Consider the following 25,240-nt stretch of genomic DNA (forward strand, 5'->3'; position numbering starts at 1 on the left):
TTCGAGTAGCAGCCAGACCAAAAAAACGGATACATTTCTGGTCATACACAATCCAGCTAAATTGAATCATGATGGCACAGAAAACCTAAATAGAAAGAAACTGAATCAGTAATAAATACCCTCCCAACCAAGAAAAATCCAGTATCAGATAGCTTCACTGCTGAATTCTACCAAACTTCAGAAACTATTTCCAAATCTTCTCAAACTATTCAAAACGATTGAAGAGAAAGAGAATTCTCCCAAACTCCTACTACAAGTTCAGAATCACCTTAATCCTCAAATAAGAAAAAGATACAACAAAGCAAGCAAAAATCATCAACAAAATACATTCAGCTGGACCAAGTGGGATTTATTGCTGGTATGCAAGGATAGTTCAACATACACAAATCAATAAATGCAGGACACTACATAAACCATCTGAAGACTAAAACCATCTGATTATCTCAATGAATACGGAGAAAATGTTTCACAAAATACAACATCATTTCAGACTAAATACTTAAACTGGTATAAGGAAATATCCTTCAATGTAATCAAAGCAATATATGAAAAACCCAGAGTTAACATAATATTGAATGGGCAAGTGTCAAAAGTATGTCTACTAAGATCTGGAGCCAGACAAGGATGACTGTCATCACTGCTATCCAGTATAGTTCTAGAAGTTTTAGTCAAAAGTATTAGGTAGCAAAAGGAACCGAATGGATACAAATTGGAAAAAGAAAATCAAGTTATCCCTGTTTACGGATGACATGATTCTGTATATAGGTGAACTGAAAGACTCTATTAAGAGACTATTGGAACTGTAAGAGTTTGGTAGGGCCCAGCGCGATAGCGCAGTGGTTAAAGTCCTCACTTTGCATGCACCGGGATCCCCTGTGGTCGCTGCTTCTAGTCTCAGCGGCCCTGCTTCCCATCCAGCTCCCTGTTTATGACCTGGGAAGGCAGTGGAGGACAGCCCAAAACCTTGGGACCCTGCACTCACATGGGAGACCCGGAGGAGCTCCTGGCTCCCGGCTTCAGATTGGCTCAGCTCCAGCTGTTGCGCTCACTTGGGGAGTGCCCCATTGGACGGAGGATCTTCCTCTCTGTCTCTTCTCCTCTCTGTATATCCACCTTTCCAATAATAATAAGTAAATCTTAAAAAAAAAAAGAGTTTGGTAAAGTTGTAAGATACAAAATCCGCTCAAAGAATTGATAGCCTCTGTATATACAACTAATCCCATGGATGAAAAGAACTTACAAAATCCACCACAAAACATTAAAAAAAAAAAAGAAATAGGATACACCTAAACATGGAAATACATTTCATGTACATGGATTGCTAAACTTAATATCATCAAAATGTCTATACTACCAAATACAACCTACAAATACAATGAGATTGAAAAAGAAAAAACTATGACACTCTTCTCAGAGCTAGAACAAATGATACTAAAATTTATAAGGAAACACAGGAGATCCTAATTAGCCAAGCATACTTTAACAACAAAAGCAGATCTGGAGGCAGATTTCTGTATCAGATTTCAAGATGTACTGCTGGGCAGTGATAATCAAAAAAGCCTGATATTGCATAAAACAGACATGAAGATCAATGGGACAGAAAAGAAATCTCAGAAATCAACCCACACAACTCTATCCACCTAATTTTTGACAAGGAAACTGAAACCAAACCAGGAAAAAGAGACAGTCTTGCTGACAAATCTTGGAGGGAAAATTGCAGCTGCATGTACAGAAGTACGAACAAAACCCTTACTTTACATATCATACAAAAACCAACTCCAAATGGATCCAGGATCTAAATATATGACCTATTTCTATCAAAATACTACAGGAAGACATTGAGCAAACTTTACATGACATAGGCATAGGGAAAGACTTCTTGGAAAAGACCTCAAAAGCATAGGCAATTAAGGTAAAAATAAACTAATGGGATTACATCAAGCATCAAGCTCAGAGGTTTATGCACTGCAGAGGAAACCATCAGCAAAATGAAGGCACAACCGAAAAAACTGGAAAATTATTTGCAAATTAAACAACTGATACAGGATTAATTTCCAGGATCTATACAGAGCTCAAGAAACCCAATCACAACCAAATAAACAATTCAGCTAAGAAATGGGCAAAGAACGTGGGATGGCAATTTCCCAAAGATGAAATGCAAATGGCCAGTAGACACATGGAAAAATATTCAGTTTCATCCGACATCTGGAAAATGAAAATAAAAAACACAGTGATGTTTTACTTCAGTTAGAACGATTATCACCCCTAAACTTTTAAAAAATAATATTTAGCAAAAAAGAGTTATTTGTACACTCACAATTACCATAGATCAATTTATAAAACCTTAAGATGTAGAATCAACCCCCATGTCTATTTACTGATGACTGGATAAAGAATGTGGTATATATGCACTATGGAATACTACTTAATGATTTAAAAAAATGGAATCATGTCTTTTCCAACAAAACTGATACAACTGGAAGCCATTATTCCTAATAAAAGAAGTCCCCAAAAGAAAAAAATATCACATGATCTGTAGTAATTAACACAGGGTCAAAAAATTGTGTTCTGTTTGAGAGAGAATGACATTTTGAAATTTTATTTGCGTTTGTGACCTTTGTTTCTACACTTGAGAAACATGAAGGCTTTTATTCCATTTGCTAGTTGTTGAATTCTTCGCCTAACGTAATAGTAAACCTGTGGTTTCAAAGCAAACTGAAAGTGTACCATTGTAAAATTAAGAACAGAAAGAAAGAATGAAAAAAGAAAGAAAGAAAGAAGGGAACTAAGGAAGGAAAAGGATGTGTGGGAACACAGGGATAATGTAGGAGAACAAGTATTGCTGTGCTCTGTGAATTTGTAAAGTTTGGTAAGTTTATATCAATAAAGTAAGTTTACTCATTCTTTTGATGAATTGGATTTCTTCAAAATTAAACGTTTGTTCTTTGAAAATCTCTATATGTAGATTTAAAAGGACGTCATAAATAGAAACAAAACATTTAAAGTATTTGTGACAAATAACTTCTCTAAGTATATGAAGTTTTACAACTCAATACCAAAAATTTTAAAAATGTATAAAAAACTTGTACAATAGGTTTACAAAAGAAAAAATAGAAATAACTGGTAAGAAGTGAAAAGATGTTTAACATTCCTAGTCATTAGGAGAATACAAATTAAAAAGCAATGATAATAAAATAGTGCTACACATCCAATAATATATTGAAAATTGATATAGCAAATAGTGTTAAATGCTGTCAAGGCTATGAATAAACTGGAGGTGTTTTCATTGCTAATGAAAAAGTAAAATTTTGCATTCACTTTGGAAAATAAATTTACATGTTTGTAAATTATGATCATAATGATTAGAAATACTGGAAAACAGACAAACAAACATAAAGATTTCCTATCCTGTTTCATTTCCAAAGTGACCAAAACAACTTGGGCTGATTCAGGGTTGAATTTGGGAACTGAAAGGAAGATTGGGTCTCTGATATCAGTGACAGGAGCCCAAATTTCTGAGTCAGTACTACTTCCCAAGGCCTGCCTTTACAGGAATCTGCATTCAGGGATCAAAGCTACTGATTGAACCCAAGTACTCTAATGCGCATATTAACACTTGGTAAAACAAAAGTTCAACACAACTTATCATAAAACCCCAAAATTGTATTTACTGAAGAGAAATGCAAGTATATGTATATATATATACATATTTATATACACATATGAAGATCTTTGCGTGAATATTTGTAACAACTGTCTTCATAAAAATAAAAGACTAAAAACCAAGTATCTATTAGGGACAATCTGATAAACACACAATCTGATAAATAAAAACTAATACAAATCCGACATACAAAATAACATAAATTTCAGAACATGCTGAGTATCAGAAGCATGCATAAAGGAATGGGTACTATATTATTCCATACACATGAATCTTACAAAATAGGAACCAAGCTATGGTGATAGAAAGAAAGCAACTTGGTGATTGTCCGGGGCAAAGAACAGAATATACAGTTATTTCAAATGAGATATAGTAAATGTTGGCCTTGGTGGTGGTTACTTGGATAGATAAGTTTATTCTTAAAGTTTGTGGAAAATGGAATTTAAAATAGCATTGCTTTTGTGCAAATATAAAATTGATTTGTACATGGGCAGTCTTTGAGAGCTCATGAAAATATTTGCATTAATAAAAAAATACTATGAAACTAGTATTTTTGTGTAGTGGGTAAGATCATTGTGTGAAAAATACTTGTATTCCATGTGGATTCTGTTTAAGTCCCAACTGCTCCTCATCTGATCTAACTCCTTACTTATAACCTGGGAAAAAGTAGTGGAAAATGGCCCAGGTATTTGAAGCCCTACCATCCACATGGGAGATTGTGATGTAATTCCTGATACCTTGCCCCAGTCTGTAGCAAACATCGAGCAAGGAAATAAGTGGATGTAAGATTTCTCCTTTCCTCTCTATCTGTGACTATGATTTCGAAATAAATGAACAAAACAAAGAAAGAAAGAAAGAAAGAAAGAGAGAAAGGTAGAAAGAAAAAAGAAAGCGGGAGAGAAAAAAGAAAGAGAAAAGGGAAGAGAGAAAGAAAGACATAAATACAGAGAGGAAGAAACTGTCTATGAATTTCACAGGTGAATGCCAAAATCCATTGAAGCATACATTCAGATGAAATATATTTTACTCTATCTCAATCAAGTTGTTTTATTTTATTTTTTTAAGTGATCAAAAATCCTACTAAGAGCAGCTTTGTATCAACATGCTGGTGTTCTGGGATTTCTGCCCCTCAGTGCTTTATATTTTTCCTTTCATTTATGATCTGTAAAACTGTATACAAGTAACTTTTCTATCATTGAAAAGTATTGACAGTTTTAAACAACTTTTATCAAATATTTATGCAAGTTTGCTGTTTCATTCTGCCTGTTACTGCTTTGATTTCTTAAAAATGGGTGAGTTAAAGGAATATTAGTGAGAAAAATCTAGCTTATTTCCCAACTTCAGGTCAGGTCGTTTTAAAATAAACAACGAAATTTTTTTTTTGCACACAAAGTCCTCTACAAGCTGTATTTGCTAGAAAAGTATGTGGGCTGAAGAACTCAGCAGTATTCTTGTTTATGATCATCCCACTGCCTCATGCTGACCTCTGAGTGGTGAGAGTTCAGCTTCTTTGGAACATAACAGATAGTGTTTCCTTTCGTACTTCCGCAGGGAACTGATGGCCTCTTCTCATTCTCTAGTCTTAAGCACACCTTAGCAAAGTTAATTTCAGAGACTCTCAACTTTTACAGGCAGTCTGATGAAACATGGTGTTGAAATGGTACAGGAGGTAATTTTGTGTACATTAATTAAAAAAAAAAAAAGAAAGAAAAAGAAATACCCAGGCAGAAGGCCATGTTGCCCTCCACGACTTAGTAAATTTAATTAAATTGGCCTATTCCTCAGAGAGGTTTTCTGCTTGAGTTTGAATAGTTAGCGCAGGTAAGATTTACAAAACTCTGTTTATATAAGGTGTTCAATTAGATTTTCCAATTTAGGTTGCACTGAGCTGATATACATTTTTGAGTGATTCGTTGCATTTTGAATTTCTAATTTCTGGGCCATGTTTCCAGTACTACAGAGGCTAAAAGAGCAAACTTGATAAATGAGTGAAAACAAAGAGGAAACAAAGCATTCTTAATAAGGGAGACAAAGAAAATAGTCACAGTGTTTTCTTAATTTTTTTCATAGCAATTCTTACTGCTATCACTCATTCATACATTCATTTATATGTGAAATGCTCATATATTAATTAATTGGTTGATTGATTCATTTATTGAATGCATGCTACGTGTTTATGCCTTGAGGACGCAAAGATAACAATACTGATTACCATGTTCAAAATTTCTTAGTTTCTGGCACTGCCTTTGGTTTATTTTAATCTGTAAACTATTCAGCAACGTGAGATCTAATTATTCTTATTTTCTAGAGGAAGAAAGTGAAACTGAGTCAGCAAATGAAAAATTCAGGCTCATTCCTGTAAATCACTTTACCTCCCAAATCATGTTTTGGAGACAATTCAAGTAAATTTATTAATGATCAGGAATGCATAAAAGCTGGGAAGAGAAGCAGCCCAGGAGACAGTAATCTTGACATCTACATAGTCAAAGTCAGCCAATCATGGTCCCAGCTTTGACAATCTGCACTTGTAATCATGGAGAGATACGTTAGAAAATGGAGATGGGCTCAAATTGCCTTCCCTTTCAGTGCTAAACAGTTCTTACTCTCCCATTTTATAAGGATGAAACATAAATGGCGGACTTGAGAATTCTATTTTGGGGGATTTTGTGAGGTTTTAAATATCTGTTTCCCTTTCTGTTGTCCCTTCTTTTTTTAGTGGTATATGGGTGTATCAGTTAAGCTCCAAATGGGGGAAACACACACACACACACACACACACACACACACACACACAAATTGAGTATGTAACTGTTGGAGAAATTAACTGGTAAACTATCCACCATTCCACTACCAAGCAACTTGTGAGGTTGGTAGCTTTTAAGTTCTAGCTTCTAACTTTCCTTTTGGCATCGGTCCTTAAATATGATAATTAAATGATGCTCTCAATTCAGTGATTTTTAAATGCTTTAATCTTAATTAACAGCAAAAGTTGTGTTGAGGGAGTTTAGAAGCTTGCCAAGTATGAGAGAGAACTATGTCTCAGCTGTATGTCCTGTTACACAGTGTTCTTGGAACTTCTCACATGTCACTCTGTTCATGTGCAATCTGATAACTAACTACAATTAGCAAAGGAAATATTTATATATGCTGCCGCATAGTCAGTCCATATGCGCAAAATATTGCAAGTTACTCAGTAGCATTTAGCGTCACCCACTACGATGTTAGTTTCTGGAAATAAACCTTATGGTGCCTTACTAAGTAGTCCCAAAAAACACACAATTTTCTTCTTTTTCATGTTTATACTAGAGCTTAAGTCAGCTTCAGTGAGTTAACTGATTTGTTCTCTTGCACAACTCAGCACCACCAACACAGACTATTTTTCTATTCCTCTGTGTTACTCATGCTCTTGACTTAAAAGTCACACCGTATCCCACAAGGTAGCAGACACTCATGTTGACAAGCTGATTACTATTTTATTTTTAAGAAGTCTAGTGATTGTCCCAACTAGGGGAGAGTAAACACTAAAAAAAAAAAAAAATCTAAAAGGAAATTTAAACCTTGCAGGCCTCTAATTAGCTCCTGAATGAGAAGAATAGTTTGACTTCTTGAAAAGTTTTCCTGAATTGAAAAGTCATAAACAGAAAGAGAATATGACTCAGATCCACTTCTAAGTTAAATCAAGGAACACCGAGCAGTTCAAGGAATGCAGGGCAGCTGTCCTCCATAAAACACTGGTGTTGGGAGGCCTCCTTCCCTTCTAGGTCTGATCACATTACATTAAGTAGAGAAGGGTGTAGGGAACTGAGATTCTTGCTGCAGGCTCAAGACTGTGCAACCTGATTTACCAGAAAGATTCACCTTTTCCCAATTAAATCATAGCATGAAAGAAAGAAACAAAACAGAACACAAAGAAGAGTGAGGTGAAGAATGCTGAGCTAGGCTCTGGTACTTGTGCAACTGAACTAATGATACAGACAGTCTCAGCTGCTGACATGTGGGGAGCTGAGAGAGTCCTGGATATCAGACCAATACAAAGAGCATATAACTAGACACAGGCAATAACTCGTTCCAGGGAGTGGTGAGCCCATTAATTTATGACCTTTGCTTTTTGTTATAATACGATCCTTGTCAATAATACAGAGTCTCTTGAAATGTACAGTTCCATAGTTCTCAAGAACAACCTTGAAAACGAAGATTCTCCATGGTATGATTATGGTGTTGGGTCACACTACAGTTTCAAGCAGGGAGAGAGGCATTATTTCCTGTCTTTTCATATCATAATAGATTTGTGGTGGAATGTTTTAAGAGGCTCCTGCTGTCTCATACTGTTCCGTTCAAGTGCTGACCATGAACTGTGTCAGAGATGATTTGGACACATAACATTCTCAAGGACAAAAATGTCTGAATGAGGCAGACAAGACGGGAAGATTGCTTTCTTAGTCCTCTTAAGTCCTCTTAACTGCCTCCATGGTAAACTTAGAAACAAGGAAAGACCAAAGGGGGAAAAAAATCTACAAGTTCAAATACTGAGCTTGCATATCTCATTGTAACACTGTAAAAATGAAAGGTAACTATCTACAAAGAAATAAATGATACAGGGCTACTTCAGCAATAGTTTAAACAAACATAGCATGTTTTCAGTTGAAAATGCTAACTTGGCCACTGTCAGCCAAATGTCTTTGTAAGGCCTGTTGGTTACACTGTCTGTCCCAGTGACAGATTGGATTTAATTGAAAAGTTGCTTGTTTAGAGTTGCTGCACAAATAGAGTTGTACACAGAAACAGAATCTTCCTACTGATTCTCCTTCAGTCTGATTTACATAATCTCTTTGTCTTGGTCATCAGCTTTTTTTAAATTAGTGTGAATATTTTCCAAAGCAATTAAAAATATCCCACAAGGTCCTGGTGGCGTAGCCTAGTGGTTAATCACCTCGCCTTGCACACACCAGAATCTTACAGGGGTGCTGGTTCTAATCCCGACAGTCCTGCTTCCCATCCAGCTCCCTGTTTGTGGCCTGGGAAGGCAGTCAGGAACAGCTCAAAGGCTCGGAACCCTCCACCCACGTGGGAGACCAGGTGGAGGTTCCTGGCTCCTGGTTTCGGGTTGCTCAGTTCTGACTGTTGTAGATGCTTGGGAAGTGAATCAACGGATGGAGGATCTTCCTCTCTGTCTCTCCTCCTCTCTGTATATCTGACTTTCCAATGAAAAAATAACATAAAATAAAATCCCATAACAGGCAAACATTGAGGTGAATAGGGTAATGACAAAGCCTGCAAGGGAGACATCCCATACTGGAGTTGGCTCATTTCCTGGGTGCTCCTTTTCAATCCAGATCTCAGCTAATGGTGTGGGAAAATAGTAGATGATCCAAGTGTCTGTACCCTTTACCCACAGGGACAATCTGGATGAAGCTCCTGGCTCCTGGCTTCATTGTTCAAAATTTTTAAAAATTTGTATATGATTGTTTCTTACTGATTTGAAAAACACGAAGACCAAAACTGGATCTTTCATCACTACTTTAGTCCCCAAAGCTGTGACAGGTCCAGAATAAAACTAGGAGCCCAGGGCATAATCTAAGTAGGTCTCCTATGTGTGTGACAATGACCCAATCTTGTGAGTCACCACCTGCTGCCACAGCGAATATGAGTAGAGAACCTGAATGGGAAGCAGAGCCAAGTACCCTGGTATGGGTTGCAGGTATCCCAAGAGGAATCCCAAGGACTGTTCCGAATGTCTATTCCCAATATTTTAATTTTTAATCACATTGATAATCTTGCAGAGTAGATATTTACCTTTAAGAATGTCTGGAGAGGTGGTCCAATTGTTTGACATTAGAGTTTCCATGACCCAGGCACTATAATCTATTTGAAAACAGGAAACAATGCCCAAAGAGCAAGGCCTGAGCACTGTGTGCAATGATGACAAACTCAATTGGCCACAGGTGCAGAGGACACGTTAAGTAGCTGTTGAGCTGACATATATTAGCATCAGCTATGTAAGCATAATTATTGGTCAAGGGCAGAATGTTGTGAAACAGCTAATAAACAGGAAGCATTAACTTCCCTCACACAGGGCCTTTGCAAAACCAATATTAGGCCTATGTGCTTTGTACATGTATTTTCTCTGAAGCCAATTAACCTCTTTATTGGAAAACAAGAGCTTTGTTATTGTTGAACATAGCAGCTAATCCTTCACAGTAGATAACTTTCATTGAGCAAAAGTGGAATGACTTGTGCTTACTTTACTGACTGACATTTCTGTGCAATTAAAAGAAAAAAAAAACGATTAATTGTCTAATTACATCAACCTTGATGCTACTGAAGGCCAGAATAAAACTAAAACTAGTTTTTCATTTGTCCATGACCAAGGGAGCAGTGGGAATTACATTGGATGGTGTATAACTTTTTGTTGTCCTGACCGCATCTTCTACATGAGGAAACTTTTTGGAATCCATTTTTGTTATACTTGCTTCATGTTTTGCAATCTTTAAGGTTCAGGGAAAAGACATTATTAGCCTGTAGGTCTGTCAAATTACTATGGCATTTCAGACCTAGACTTTTGGCTGACACACAGTATGTGGAAGAAGCCAACAGAGAAAAGCAAAAATACGAGCAATGGCCATTTCAGTGGATATAAAATGCTGACATTATGCTCAATAATAATTACTTGTACCATTAAAGCAGATACACCTAAATTTCATGAGCAACAATGTAAAAAAAAATTGACCTGACTGAATTTGCTTGAAATTGAACTAGATAAAGCTCTCAGACAAGGGCACAATGCAAAATGATGACATCCTATGCTCGCTCGTGTGCACACATTCACACTTGTACACATTGTCACTTTTGCTATTTTTCACTCGTGCCTCTTTTTCTTAATTGTTTATTATTTATTTAAAAGGGAGAGAGAGTGGCGGAGAAAGAAGGGGCCACAGGAATGTTGTATCTGCTGACTCATTGCTCCAGTGCCCACAACAGCCAGGGCTGGGTCAGCCTTAAAACAAGAACTTGAACATCACTTGAGTCTCCCATTAGGGACAGGGAACCAAGTGTTTGAGCACTTTAGCAAGAACCTCAACAGGAATTGGAGTAGCCAGGACTCTAACTGGCACTCCGATATGGGATGTAGGCATCCCAAGTAGTAGCTCAACCCACCATGCCACAACGTCCTCTCTCCTTGATACATTTTTCATTATCAGCCCCCATCACCTGCTTTTCCTAATCTTTTGGATTCTCTAACCAAATTGCCCTCTTCCATCCTTCCTCTCTTTGACTTTCTTTTCCACATACCCTAGTGAAAAATATATTCATTGCATTTCTTAGGGTTGAAATCTACATTGCTTTTAATTTTTAAAGTGACTTAAATACCTGAAGCTATGAAAAGCCCTATCTTCAAAATGAACCCCAGATCAGTGCTGTTCAACAAATACATAATGTGATCCATGTGTGAAACTTCAAGTTAAATTGTCAAATGAGATTAAGTAAAGGGAATGTTATAACATGGAGCAAACTCACCACAATCATTTTAGTTAACCCAATATGTCGTAATTATTATCATTTCAGCGGATAACATAAAAACAGTATTAACATGTTTTACATTTTTGTGTGTAGAATTTGAAATCTTGCATATACTTCACAATGTACAGTAAATCTCAAATGCTCAATAGATATGTGGGTCTAGGGGTTATCATATCATCAGATGAGAAACTTTATATCCACCCAAAGGCATTACATTTTTTCTGCCATGGTGGCAAATATTATTTATAAGCAAAGAAAACGTACATTTTAGACAAAGGAATCATCATTCCCCATCAAAAATAGTAACATGAGATTTCAGAGTATTGGTTGAAAAAGTGTCACTTCAAAAAATATGACTTTGATGGTATCTTTCATCTGATTCTCTCTTGTGAAAGACTTAAATATTTACACTGAAGTGGACATGACCACACATTTTGCTTTTGCTATTAAATTTTTTTATTAAATTTATTCATTAATTACATTGTGTTGTATTTCATAGGAACTGGGATTCTCCCCACACTTCCCCACATCCTCCCCCCATGGTGGGTTCCTCCACCTTGTTGCATAACCATAGTTGAAGTTCAGTTGAGATTCCCTCTTAGCAAGCATATGCCAAGTATAGAGTCCAACATCTTATAGTCCAGTCAAGTCCAACTACTTATTGGGGAGAACCTCTCTGGTCTGAGGGCAGAGCCAACGGAGTATCATCCCGATCAAATAAAAGCAGTAACATATTATCAGCAACAATTAACATCATTATGGAATTAATTGACATAGTATTGAGCAGCCAACATGTTAAAAATAAATGTGATTTCTTAACCCCATTCTTTGACCACCCCATTCACATTTCCATTTTAGTTTATATACTACATATGACATAACATCCATAGTAACATCCCATGCTCCTGGATAGGTAAAATCAATATCATTAAAATGTCTATATCGCCAAAGGCAATATATACATTCAACGCAATTCCAATCAAATTGCCCAAAACATTCTTCATGGAACTGGAAACAATGATCCAAAGGTTCATCTGGAAACACAAAAAACCACGAATAGCCAGAATCATCCTGAAGAACAGGAAGTTAGCAGGGGCAATCACAGTTCCGGACCTCTGGACATACTATAGGGCAGTGGTTATCAAAACAGCCTGGTACTGGCACAAAGATAGAGAGGAAGATCAATGGAGCAGAATAGAAAAACCAGACGGGAACCCACACAAATAAAGCCAAATAATCTTTGACAAAAGGACAGACGATAATCCAGGCAAATGGGAAGGTCTGTTCAATAAATGCTGTTGGGACAACTGGTTGATAGCCTGTAGAAACCAAAAGATAGATCCACATATCTCATCATACACTAAGATCAAATCTAAATGGATAAAAGATCTAAACCTTCATCCAGAAACCTTCAAACTTTTGGAAGAAAATGTTGGAAATACTCTACAAGATCTAGGGGTAGGTTCCTACTTCCTAAGCAGGACACCAAAAGCATTAGCAATCAAGACCAAAATAAACAAATGGGACCTTATCAAACTAAGAAGCTTCTGCACAGCAAAGGAAACAATCAACAAAGTAAAAAAGCAGCCCACAGAATGGGAGAAGATCTTTGCACACTACGTAGGTGATAGAGGGTTAATCTCCAGAATATACAAAGAACTACAAAACAGCCAAAACACCAAAACAAACAAGCCACTCAAGAAATGGGCATGGGAAATGGGCAGACATTTCACAACGGAACAATCCCAAATGGCAAGTAAACATATGAAAAAATGCTCAAGTTCCCTGGCAATAAGGGAAATCCAAATTAAAACATCAATGAGGTACCACCTAACACCAGTAAGACTGGCCCACATGAAAAGCACCAACAACACTTGTTGGCGAGGTTGCGGGGGAAAAGGGAACCCTACTTCACTGCTGGTGGGGCTGCAGGCTGGTACAGCCTCTATGGAAATCAGTATGGAGAATATTCAAACAACTCAAGATCGACATACCGTATGATCCAGCAATAGCACTCCTAGGAATATATTCAGAACACTTGTTTTATGAGAAACCAACATGCACTCCTATGTTCATAGCCGCACAGTCAGTAATTGCAAAAACATGGAAACAACCAAAATGCCCATCAACAGAGGATTGGATAAGAAAGCTATCACATTTCAGTAAATAGGATACGAATAAAGACATAGACTTAAATCCTTTCATTAATATTCACCCAGGGAAATCATAAGACTTAGATAATTCATGCTGTAACAATGTGGCTTTTACCACTAATGTTAGCATTTTCAAAAAAAAATTTACTTACCATGCCTGTGCCATTCCCTCAATGTTGTTCTCCCTTTACCTCCTGAGTAGAGGTGTGAAAGAACATAGGGTCAGTCATTAAACCAACGGGATGGTCTGTCCTTCAAGGACCTTAACAAAAACCTTTACAATTGCTTTGCCATTTCTGGCTAATCTCATCAAGGGAAATAAAATAAATCTGAACGAAAAACTCTATGATCTATATATCAGCCCCAGCTATAAAATGGGTCTATCAAAGTCAGCTCATCCCATCTTTTAGGGCACCAATTGCAAAAATTGTGAAAGATGGAGTCCTTCCTTTAACAAGCTCTGAAGTATGAAAACCCAAACTCATGAAACAAATCCATTAGATGAGAGTTTCTCTACATCTTAAAATGATTTTTTCTCTCACTTAGGATTGCCTTAATGCCAAAGCCCATCTTCCTTGCATTTAGGCATTTGTTAATAAATCAATATCACCTTGACACAGAGACTAGGGGGAGAAAAGAGAAAGCGAAAGCTAAAGGGTTGGGAATTGATGCCAAAATGAGATTAATCAGAATGGGAGATAAACCATACTTGAGTTTACTGTATCTCAAAGGGAAAATCAGATTCACCACTTAAACTTGCCACTCTGTTCATTTTGCCCTTCACATGTGCCTCAGCAAATTGCAGAATGAAACTCTTCAATGCTATGTAGTCAATAGCCTTCTTAAAATTAATGTGATCAGCTTCCACTCAGTCCTCTAGGACACGCACAGAGGCATCCTCCCATTTCCAGTTGCTAGACAACTCCACTGCATCCCTGCAAGATGAGAGCCACTGATTAATGCTTGTCTGAGGAGTGGAACTGTTAAGTCTCTAGAGCTGCTGGAAAGCTAATTCTTCCTCCAAACAGCTGCAACACCAGACTGACTTTTAACCTCCCCTGTTGAATACAGGAACTCTTGGCACAATGACAGTGCAAGTAGCACACAACCTATGGGGTTACCATTATAGAAACAGACTTGGCCAGCAGGAAATGTTTACATCCTGATGTTTGACATGAAACCAGACCTGCTCACCAGGGTTTCCAAAAACATAAGTCTCCATCCTTGAACTTGTCTCCAGACCAAACAAATATCCTTACTTCCTTTGTGTCAGATGTCTCAATTTCAACTACTTCTTTCATTGCACTGCTTTTATATTCTGGAGATGCAGGAAATAAACAGCCTGCAGTGCTCTGCCTGGAAGGAAACGCAAACCATTTCCACCAGGCGTATTCTCAGTAAGCCACACGACAGAGACAACCCTAGACAGATCCCCTCAATGCCTCACATATCTCCCAGGTGAGGCATTTCTGTCATCTAAATGATGGACTTTATACGATGAAACAAGACAGGTTTCATTCTTAACTGAACCTTTGAACTGAAGAGATAGCCTTAACGGACTGGCTTTTATCAGACTCTCCATGACCTTGATAAACACGGGAAAGGGTGGGGGGGAAGAAAAGGAACCTGGATTGAAAGGTTAAGCTGGCTGGATGTGAAGATAGAGGAGTTTAAATCCTTTTCCAACCCTTAGGCAGCCATAGCAAAGTTACGGTGCCATAAAGTCATTTCAGCACCCAGGTTCCTGCAAGCAATTGCATGAAGCAGAGGACAGTGAAGCTTCTCCAGGGATCACTAATGAGGTCATGGAAAACTTCTACCTAATGCCCCTAGTCGTTTTCCTTCTCCCATCAGCAAGAATAAGAAAAAGGCATCACCTATTTGGCTTGATGCAGCCTTGTTCTTTTGTTTTGTTTTGTCTCCTTTGTTGTGCAGCAAACTGGTTTTGCTTATTTCTTGGATAGAAGACAGAGCCCAGAGGCCAGACAACATTGATGTTTTGCCAGTGACAGAAATAAAACAATGCAAGAATCTAAAGAAGGAAAAGGATATTATCTTATGGAGAAAGAAAAATCAGGAAAGGATCAGTAAGATTTTGAAAGAGAATACAACGTGAGTTAAGCCTTGGAACTTTGTCACAAGTTTAATAAGAAATCAATGGATCAATATAGAAAATACAGAAACAAAGATGAGTTTTGAGAAACTTCTGAGAATAGACAAAGAAGGTAATAAACAAATGGCTGACACTGACATGTGCCGATTGCGTCACATGAAAAAATCAGAGAATCAAGATAGAATAGGGTAAGGGCATGTTTAAATGGACGGAGAAACATTTACCAGTATGAAGCAGAGAGGGCACATTCCAGGAAATAAGAGAGGACAGAATGACAGCAGAGGGGTACCTGGAGACTGACAGACACTGGAAAGCAGCAAAAACAATGGTGTGCTGATGCAGTGGCTAATTCCCCAATGGTTTTCAGCGATTTAAACTCAACTGGCAGCTGGAACTCTACCAGCAACCAGGTGGGAAGGGACTTTCACTGGGAGCTTGGGAGGTGAACCCAGACAAAGAACTGACCATTCTGCTGGTCTGTTTGATTTGACCAGGCGCAGAGACACAGCGGAAGATCCCAGAATGGCAGTGCGGGAACAGGGTGGATTTCACAGCCCAGTCCACCTGCTGGAACTGAACCAGGTGCCATTTTGTGCAAGGAGGAAAAAGCAAGGAAAGGACTGAGAATACGCTGAGCTGGGAGTGAACTCATCTCTGACGCAGTGAACTGAAACAATGTAGAATCTTACAGGTTAGACCCAAGATAGGTTCGGGTAGCCCTCAGACCTGACAGCCAGCAGATCAAGAACACTAGTAGTGGCACATCAGGTGCCATTTTGTACAGTGTGGCAAAAGTTTTAAGACTGCATGGAAAACAGTGAACTGCGCATATGCTGACCTCATGAGAACTCACTGAGCTCAGTGCATTACACTGGTCCCACAGAGAAAATAATACCAACTATGGCATCACAAGGTCAATATAGGTCCGTGAGGCACCCAGACCTAAGCCCAACAGGTTCCAGCAAGATTACCACCAACAATAACCTAGCTAAATAGGACTTCTGATGTCTCCCTAATCCTAGGACCTGCTCCAACCTGAAGTGGGAGAAAGGTCAAACAGAAAACAATACAGCCTCAGCAGTGTCACAGGAGGCACAGATGGTGAGTAAGGGACTGGGGCTATAGAGACCATGGTGGAAATCTAACATAAGAACCCAGACCTGGAACTCACTGGAGAGAATGGCAAAATTGCCTGCAAACAAAGAGCCATGTACCAACTGCAATAAGTAAACCTACACCAGGGAGAAGATTCTGCTAACCAAAAGTACAATGACCAAGAGCAAAAGAAGCGACACAGGCACAATGAATATTACTGAAGACTGCCCTGCAAAGGAGCAAAACCCTTTGCCAACCTCAGAGTTCACTGAGGAAGACATCAAAAAAATGGGAGACACAGAATTCAAAATACTTGCTATAAAACTTCTTGTCAACAACAAGGATCACATAAAGCAGGCATTCAAGGAATTTAAGGCATATGTCACACTGGAAATGAATCAAACAAAAGCTGATACATTAGAAATGAGGAATACAGTGGAGCAAATTAAAAGTACAGTGGGGAGTCCCCAAAATACAATGAAACAAACAGAAGAAAGAATCTCAGAATTGGAAGATATTTCTTGTCACCAGGGGGAAACAAATGAAGCTGGAAACAGAGCTGGATCAGGCCAAAAACAGTATTCAAGAATTGAAAGTCACTATTAGGAGGCCTAATATAAGAGTTATGGGAGTCCCAGAAGGTGCAGAAAGAGATACTGGGATTAAAGGTGTATTCAGTGAAAGAGTAAGGGAAAATTTCCTTAGTCTAGAGAAAGAATTGGAAAAAAAACATCCAGCAGACACACCAAACTCCTAATAGAGTTGATCAAATCGGTCTTCACTATAACATGATAATCAAGGTCTCTTCAACGGAAGATAAGAGAAAAAAAATCCTTAAATGTGTACATGAAAAAAAATCGAGTGACATATAAAGGAATGCCAATTAAACTCACAAGAGATCTCTCACAGGAAACTCTACCGGCAAGAAGAAAATGGAGTGACATATTCCAGATTCTAAAAGCTAAAAATTGTCGGCCTAGGATAACATATCCAACAAAGCTTTCCTTTGTCTTTGAAAATGAAATAAAATTCTTTAACAGTAAAGGAAAGTTAAAAGAATATGCCTCTACCAAACCTGCCCTACAAATGATACTTCAAGATGTTCTCTTGACAGAGAAGAGGAATAGCACCCATCAAAACCAAAGGCAAATGTGAAGAACATCCCAGTAAAATGACAACAGGAGACTAAATGAATGAACAACCCATTCCTAAAATGACAGGACCAAATTACCACACATACATATTAACCCTGAATGTAAATGGCTTAAGCTGAATCAAATGTCATAGATTAGTAGACTGGATTAAAAAACAAAACCCATCTATTTGTTGCCTACAGGAGACACATTTCACCAACAAAAATCAGCAGAAACTATAGCTCGTGGATTTTGCTTATTTGCTGTTGTTAGTTTCATCTCTTCAAATCACTTTCTTCTGATTAAATTGTTCACTGACTCATAGATCATAAAGTAGCATTATTTTCTTCAAGAAGGTTTTTTTTTTTAATGATTTGTTCATTTTATTATAGCCAGATATACACAGAGAAGGAGAGACAGAGAGGAAGATCTTCCGTCCGATGATTCACTCCCCAAGTGAGCTGCAACGGGCCGGTACACGCTGATCCGAAGCCGGGAACCTGGAACCTCTTCCGGGTCTCCCATGCGGGTGCAGGGTCTCAATGCATTGGGCCGTCCTCGACTGCTTTCCCAGGCCACAAGCAGGGAGCTGGATGGGAAGTAGAGCTGCCGGGATTAGAACCGGCGCCCATATGGGATCCCGGGGCTTTCAAGGCAAGGACTTTAGCCGCTAGGCCACGCGTTCTTGATGTTCTTTTTAAATTCTTTGGCAACATGTTAGTTACTCAGTAGCATGTCATTTAACTGTATGATGTTGTTGATTTCTTTTTACTTCCTGTTGTTGATTTTGTTTTGTGGTTTTTCATTTAAGGGAATGTGTAGTAGCTGTGTTACGAAAATGATCATATCTAGTAACATGTCATTTAAGTTCATGGCATTGTAAATTTTTATTTTTCTCCCTGATGTTGATTTTGTATTGTGGCTTTTCATTTAAGGGGATGTACAGTAACTGTGAAATGGAGACTAACATATCCAGATGTGAGGATACAATGTAGTATGCATCTCTATTTCCGGACTAAAGATGGACTCACAATGAAACTGTTTACTATATGACAATAGGAGGATCGACTCTCTGCCATTGTCCAAGCCCGCAATAATGGACATATGACTGAGTATGAAGAAATAAACTATAGTAATGATATAGGGGAACTCGATGTGGGGGTCAGGGATGGGCTAAGGGAAATCCCAGAGCCTATGGAACTGTATCATAAAATGATAATGATAATAATAATAATAAAAGATTAAAAAATTTTTTTAAAGAAAAAATCAAAGAAACATATGTGTCCACTATGTAAAATTAGATAAGAATAGGAAATGGCATCATAGTCTATTGGCCAAAATCTTCACCTTGCATGCACCGGCTATACCATATGGGCACTGGTTCTAATCCTGTCTGCTCCACTTCCCTTCCAGCTCCATGCTAGTGGCCTTGGAAAGCAGTAGAGGACAGTCCAAGGCCTTGGGACCCTGAACCCAAATGAGAGATCTTGAAAAGGGTCCTGGCTTCTGGCTTCAGATCGGCTTTGCTCCTGCTGTGCGACTTGGGGAGTGAATGAACAGGTGGAAGATCTTACTCTCTGTAAATCTGACTTTCCAACAAAATAAATAAGTAAAGGAATCTTTTAAAAAATTATACAAGAATGGATATGACAGATCTGTAAGAAATTTCAGAGTTAAAAATGAAAAAATACTATACACTGATTATGTTTTGATGGAGAGAATGTGGGGTGGGGTTCACTCCTAAATTTCTTGTTTGTGAAATTAAATGTCTGATAACAGTGATAACTAAAATATTGAATAAAGTAGAAAGATCAGATTTCAAGATTGGGATGATAAATGTAACTTGGAGCACAATGTACAGAAGAACTTATACAACATGCTGGTGGAGAGTTACAATGGAAAGTTAGAATCATGGATCCAGGGCCTTGGAGTGTCAAGGCTTGAGATAGAAATTTAAGGATGGTTGTATAGGTGGAGTTATACAAGAAGCTAATTCATGAAACTGATTAAACAAACTAGAAAGTAGGTCTGTCTATTAAGATCAGAAAGATATTGGAGAGCCATTATGCATGTGTTTGGTACACAGGTTTTGTCCTGTACAAATTAGCAAGCCATCATTCACTTAGATTACGAAGTGAGTAATGCCTAGTAGACTTGTTCGTTGTGGTTACTCTAACATTGGAGAAAACAAAGCAGCAAGAGAAGAGAGAGAGGGGGAAGAAAATGAAAGATGTTGAGGAACACCAGACAGGTTTGGGAGGAGGAAAACACTCAAAACTTCTTGATAGGAATTGTCAAAAGGTTAAGAAAACTGGAAGGATAGTGCTTGGAAATAAAGCCTTGAAGATCAATATCAAATTCTATGAAAACTTCTAGCGAAGTGCAGAGTATAAAAGGTTCTTTGTTCTTGGAAATGAGGAAATGATTGCTGTTGCCAGTAAAACCCAGGATTAGGGCATAGATCAGAAGTCAGAGTGCAGAAGGTTAAATAGTAACTTAGAATAAAGAAAATTGAGATAATGCAGGGAGATACATCTTTAAGGACATTCATTTTATGTTCCTTGTTATTTGGGAATGTCGTTTATATTCCTTTTAAATCCTTTGTTTTTTTCTGAAGATTTATTTGTTTTTTATTTGAAACCCTGTGTGTGTTTGAGAGAGAGAGAGACGCAGGATCCTGAAACTCCATCTATGTCTTCTGTAGGAAGGCATATGTGTGGGAAGAGCCAAATGATTGGGTCATCATTCTCCATTTTCCAGGCAGATTAACAAGATGCCAGAGCAGAAGCAGAATAGCTAAGATTGAAGCTTGCTCTGTGATGAGAGACACTGATACATTGCACCACAATGCTGATTCCTCTTATTTCTTTTTGTTCAGACTCTGAGAGGATCCACTGGTATTCTATAGACATTATATATTTTAAATTAATAAATGTACCATAAGGGTCCAGCGGCGTGGCCTAGTGGCTAAGGTCCTCGCCTTGAACGCTCTGGGAACCCATATGGGCGCCGGTTCTAATCCCGGCAGCTCCACTTCCCATCCAGCTCCCTGCTTGTGGCCTGGGAAAGCAGTCGAGGACGGCCCAATGCATTGGGACCCTGCACCCGCGTGGGAGACCTGGAAGAGGTTCCTGGTTCCCGGCTTCGGATCAGTGTGCACCAGCCCGTTGCAGCTCACTTGGGGAGTGAATCATCGGACGGAAGATCTTCCTCTCTGTCTCTCCTCCTCTCTGTATATCTGACTTTGTAATCAAATAAATAAATCTTTAAAAATATAAATAAATAAATGTACCATAAAATTTCCTTTCCATAATATGTATTTGACACTATTAATTATATTTTACTTTTGATCAATTTGCATATCTGCCTGTCTAGGCAAATGGAAATATGTATTCCTATTTTGTTAACTATTTATTTTTTCTTTTTCCTTCTTTCATCCTTCCTTTCTTCTTTTCCCTCCCTTCCTTCCCATCTTTCTTTCCTTCCTAGTTTTCCTTTCTTCCTCTCTTCCTTCCTATCTTTCTTTTTTTCTTTCTTACTTTATTTTTTTCTTTCATCTTTCTTTTCTCTCTCTCTTCCTTTTTTTCTGTGATGGACAGAATAATAATGAGAGACACACAGAGAAATATCGTCCATTCTCTGGTTCACTCCCCAAATAATCACAATAGCCACAGGATAACGATCTCTATCCTAATGTCCCACTTGAGTGGCAGGGATTCAAGTACTTACTGCACTTATCCACTGCATTCATAAGCATATTAACAGGACGCTAGAATGAAAGCCAGACGATGAAGCTATGGAACAGGCACTCAAATATGGGGTGCCAGCATCACGGGGATCAGTTTAACCCACCATGCCACAATGTTGTCCCCTGAGATATCTATTTCTGTCATTTAAAATAAATTGTTAGTCAGCATTTGCAAAATTATCTTCAGGGGGATTTTAAGATTTCACATCAATTCAATTGAAATAAGTAGAAGTATCCGAGAATGTTCAGAAGCCTCAAAGAAATGCACCGTGCTCATTTTGCTGCCAAGGACTTCATTCCAGCTATCTTTATTTCCCCAACACTTTGCATAATATCTGGCCCAGCAGTGAATAACTGCTCAGTGAATGAACAAACAAGTGAATGAATATAGTTTGAATTACTGTGAATTTGAGTTGGCAAACAATTCAGTTTGACTTGGTCAAAGCTTAGCAACCAATGTCATGACACACTGTGGTATGGGCTACTGATAATGTGTTCCTGAAATAATGAACTAAACCTTGGAAATTATTTAATTTAAACAATAGACTGTATTCACAGTGTGTGATAGCTACATTTTCACTTAAATTCTGACATGGTTTCCTAAAACAAAAAACAAATGTTGAGTTTAAAGCTGTGTTTCTAAGAAGTATAAGAGATCCTCATTATAGGGTTTTACGGTAGCAGTTCTCAAGGGTGAGCTTTGTTCATTATGACAATGAAGCACAGAAAAAATCATGAAAAATATTTAGCAGCTGGATAGTGGAGGGGAATGTGTCAGGTGGAAAGCAGTTAGCCTAGGTCATGAGAGTGATGAGAGCAGAGGCTTGAATGAACTTGATATGAGTAGAGACATATTTAGCCTAGTTCCATGGGACTTAAGGTTCTGTGAATTTTCTGTAGAGATAAGATCTGGTTTTATTCGTGTCACTCATGGAATGAGGATGTGAACATATTTCAAAAAGTTCCTGGAAAGTGAGATAGGCACTTCTTCGGCAGGGACTGGGGTTCAAGTCCCAACTCTGCTCCAGATTCCAGTTGCCTGGTCTTATGCACTTTGGTGGACATTAATGGATCTTTGTCACCCCCTGAGAGACCATGATTCTGTTCCTGGTGTTCCAGCTTCTGCCTGTCTCAGCCCCAGCTTTTCAGACATTTGAGGAGCAAACCAGTGGTTATAGGATCTACCTGTCTCTCTCTCTCTTCCTCTCTCTGCATTTCAAATTAAATAAATAAACCTAAAATACTTTATTTCGGTACAAAGATGTTTTAAATCATTGCATGTGATGGGTCTTCTGAAAATTCAACGAAAAAATCATATTCTGAAAAATAGACTGCAGAGACTTCAAAAATGCTTTTTCACAAAACTTAACTTCTTTAATTTCATTTTGCACAAACTTTCTGAAGTATCTCTATACTGATATAGGCTTATCGGATATTAGAAAAAATGGAATTAGATTTATATTTAGCAAGCCAATCAATGTGCCTTATTACCTGGTCAAGGAAAAAAAGTGAGAGAAATTAAAAAATAAATTCCCAAAGCTAGGGACTATAATTCCAACTACAATGCCAGAAGAACACTGGGCAAGTGTTTCAGACTGGCCTCCACAAAGTGCAATAGTTGTTACCCTAGCAGCACGTAAAATACATACAATATAAGTAAGCAATATTATTTTGTCATTCAAGGTCATGTCAACCTTTCAGGAGGGAGAGCCAAGTACTCCCTAAGTTAATCATCACTTATTTTGAAGTCAGTGGGTATTTCAGTTTGTAGTTTTGTTCAGACAGGCATGTGAAAGGCTTCTGAAATATTGTATTTGTTTATGTTAGGTCAGACTAACCCAGAGGTCTTAAAGTACTATAAAGTGGGAAAAGTTTAGATTAGTCTTCTATTGTGTATGTGATTGTGCAAACGATAAGTCATTTTTTTGCCAACCTACAAGGTCAAAGTAGTCTTACCGGTAAATGAACTTTAGTGAAATAGTAACCGTTCAAGTGAATGTGAGATAGACTTGAAATAGATATGTTTTGAAAGTTATATTATAAGACATTTTTCCAGTGTATATTTGGAGTAAACTTACTGATTGTGAGTAGAGTCAAATATTGAGGATTACTTTAAGACATCATAAAAGAGAACACTCATTAACGAGGTTTAATATTTCTCTGACTCATGTCTAAACGATCAGCATACGTCTTGGTGAAAAGTGGACTACTGGCCTGAAAATTAACAATTAATTTTATATTAAGCTTGGCAGAATGGGAACGGCACAGTCAATAGTGCTAGCAAACAGCATGATTTATACATCACCTTTAATTAAACACGAATTCTTTAAAGTTATTATAAAAATGAACACATTGAATTTGGTTTCTTTATCATGAATATTTTAGTAGTAGTATAACGGGTGCATTTGTACACATGTGTAGCTTTTCAGATGCTGTCCATCTGTGCCACCTGTCTAAATGCCAAGATGATCAAATGACCAAAATGATTAAAATGATGATCACAGAGATAAATGACCCAGAGGAAACATTTAGAGTAACTGATAATGGGTCCGAGATGAATTTGATATTTTAAACAATATTTTTCAAAGCAAGATGCATTATTTGGAAGCAGCTATTTATTTTTTAATCACTAAATGTTTGCCAGCTTTTGAAATTGAGATTTGAGCTAAAAACTTACAACCAAGTACAATTCAGGGGGTGAGAGAGTATTTCCATATGTCAAGCGTGGATGGAGAATTTTCAATAGAAATGCTGCCGTTTTTTCTTCAGATAAGCATTTTTTGTTTCTTTATTGGAGGTCAGTCTGGGAGTCTTTAGAAGGACTTAAGAGGATTGACTTGAAATTGAATAACTTCAATAAAATGAGATTCAATACTCCAGCATTGTTTTTCCAAGAAATACAATGCAAGAAGTAATAAAGCAAAAGAGGCATGAACGAGATCAAAACGGACAGGAAAACATTAACTTCTAGAGCTCTACTGGTAAACCGCTACTAATGAACAAGGTGGAATGACAAAGAGGAATTATGTGATAAATACATAATTTTATGGTTAAAAATAGTCCTGTAAGTCTGTTATTTTTGTGAATTATTTGATGAAGATTTTATTTAGGAAAATATTAATAGACTCTTTATTAGTTTCCAAAATCTTGGCTAGAAACAGCTTGAAACAGAAACTAAGTTAGATTATGACAGCTTATCACCTGAAAACAGATGATCATAAAATCACACCCTTCAAGTGAATAATTACAAGTAAAGAAACAAAGGGTTGTAACAAAGAAAACTGGCTTGTGTGAGCTTTGGTTTAAAGTTTGATTTTAAATTAACCAGGTGAAAGGAGCTCTCAAACATTTGCTGAATGAATGAGAATAAATTTCAGAGAATTGTTCTGTGGTAACAGACAGCAAGAATCACCTGAGAAATTGAACAAAGTCAATGAAGTTGAGGCAGAAAGAGCAAAGACCAAAACTGGTGCAGAATAACAGAGGCCAAGCCACACTAGAGACTGATCTTTATTTAAGCCATTGAATATTTTAAGCAGCATGATGTGATAAGATTAAGTTTGCAAGTGCTCCCTCCAGTTACAGCACAGGAGATGTACTCTGCAAGGCCAGGCAAAAACACAAACAGTAGTGGTAGGAAGCTATGCCTTTGCATAAGGGGGGGGGGGGGGGGAAAGCATTGTAGTAGTAACCATGGAAACTGAGACAAAAGGATGATTCCAAATGCAACTGAGAGGAAAAGGGCATCTAGTAATTGCTCTGATCAGACTTTGTGATGGAGAGCAGAAGAATCCAACCTGATGGGGCCAACGTGGT

Source organism: Ochotona princeps, chromosome 3 (assembly GCF_030435755.1).
Source record: "Ochotona princeps isolate mOchPri1 chromosome 3, mOchPri1.hap1, whole genome shotgun sequence".
NCBI classification, from domain to species: domain Eukaryota; kingdom Metazoa; phylum Chordata; class Mammalia; order Lagomorpha; family Ochotonidae; genus Ochotona; species Ochotona princeps.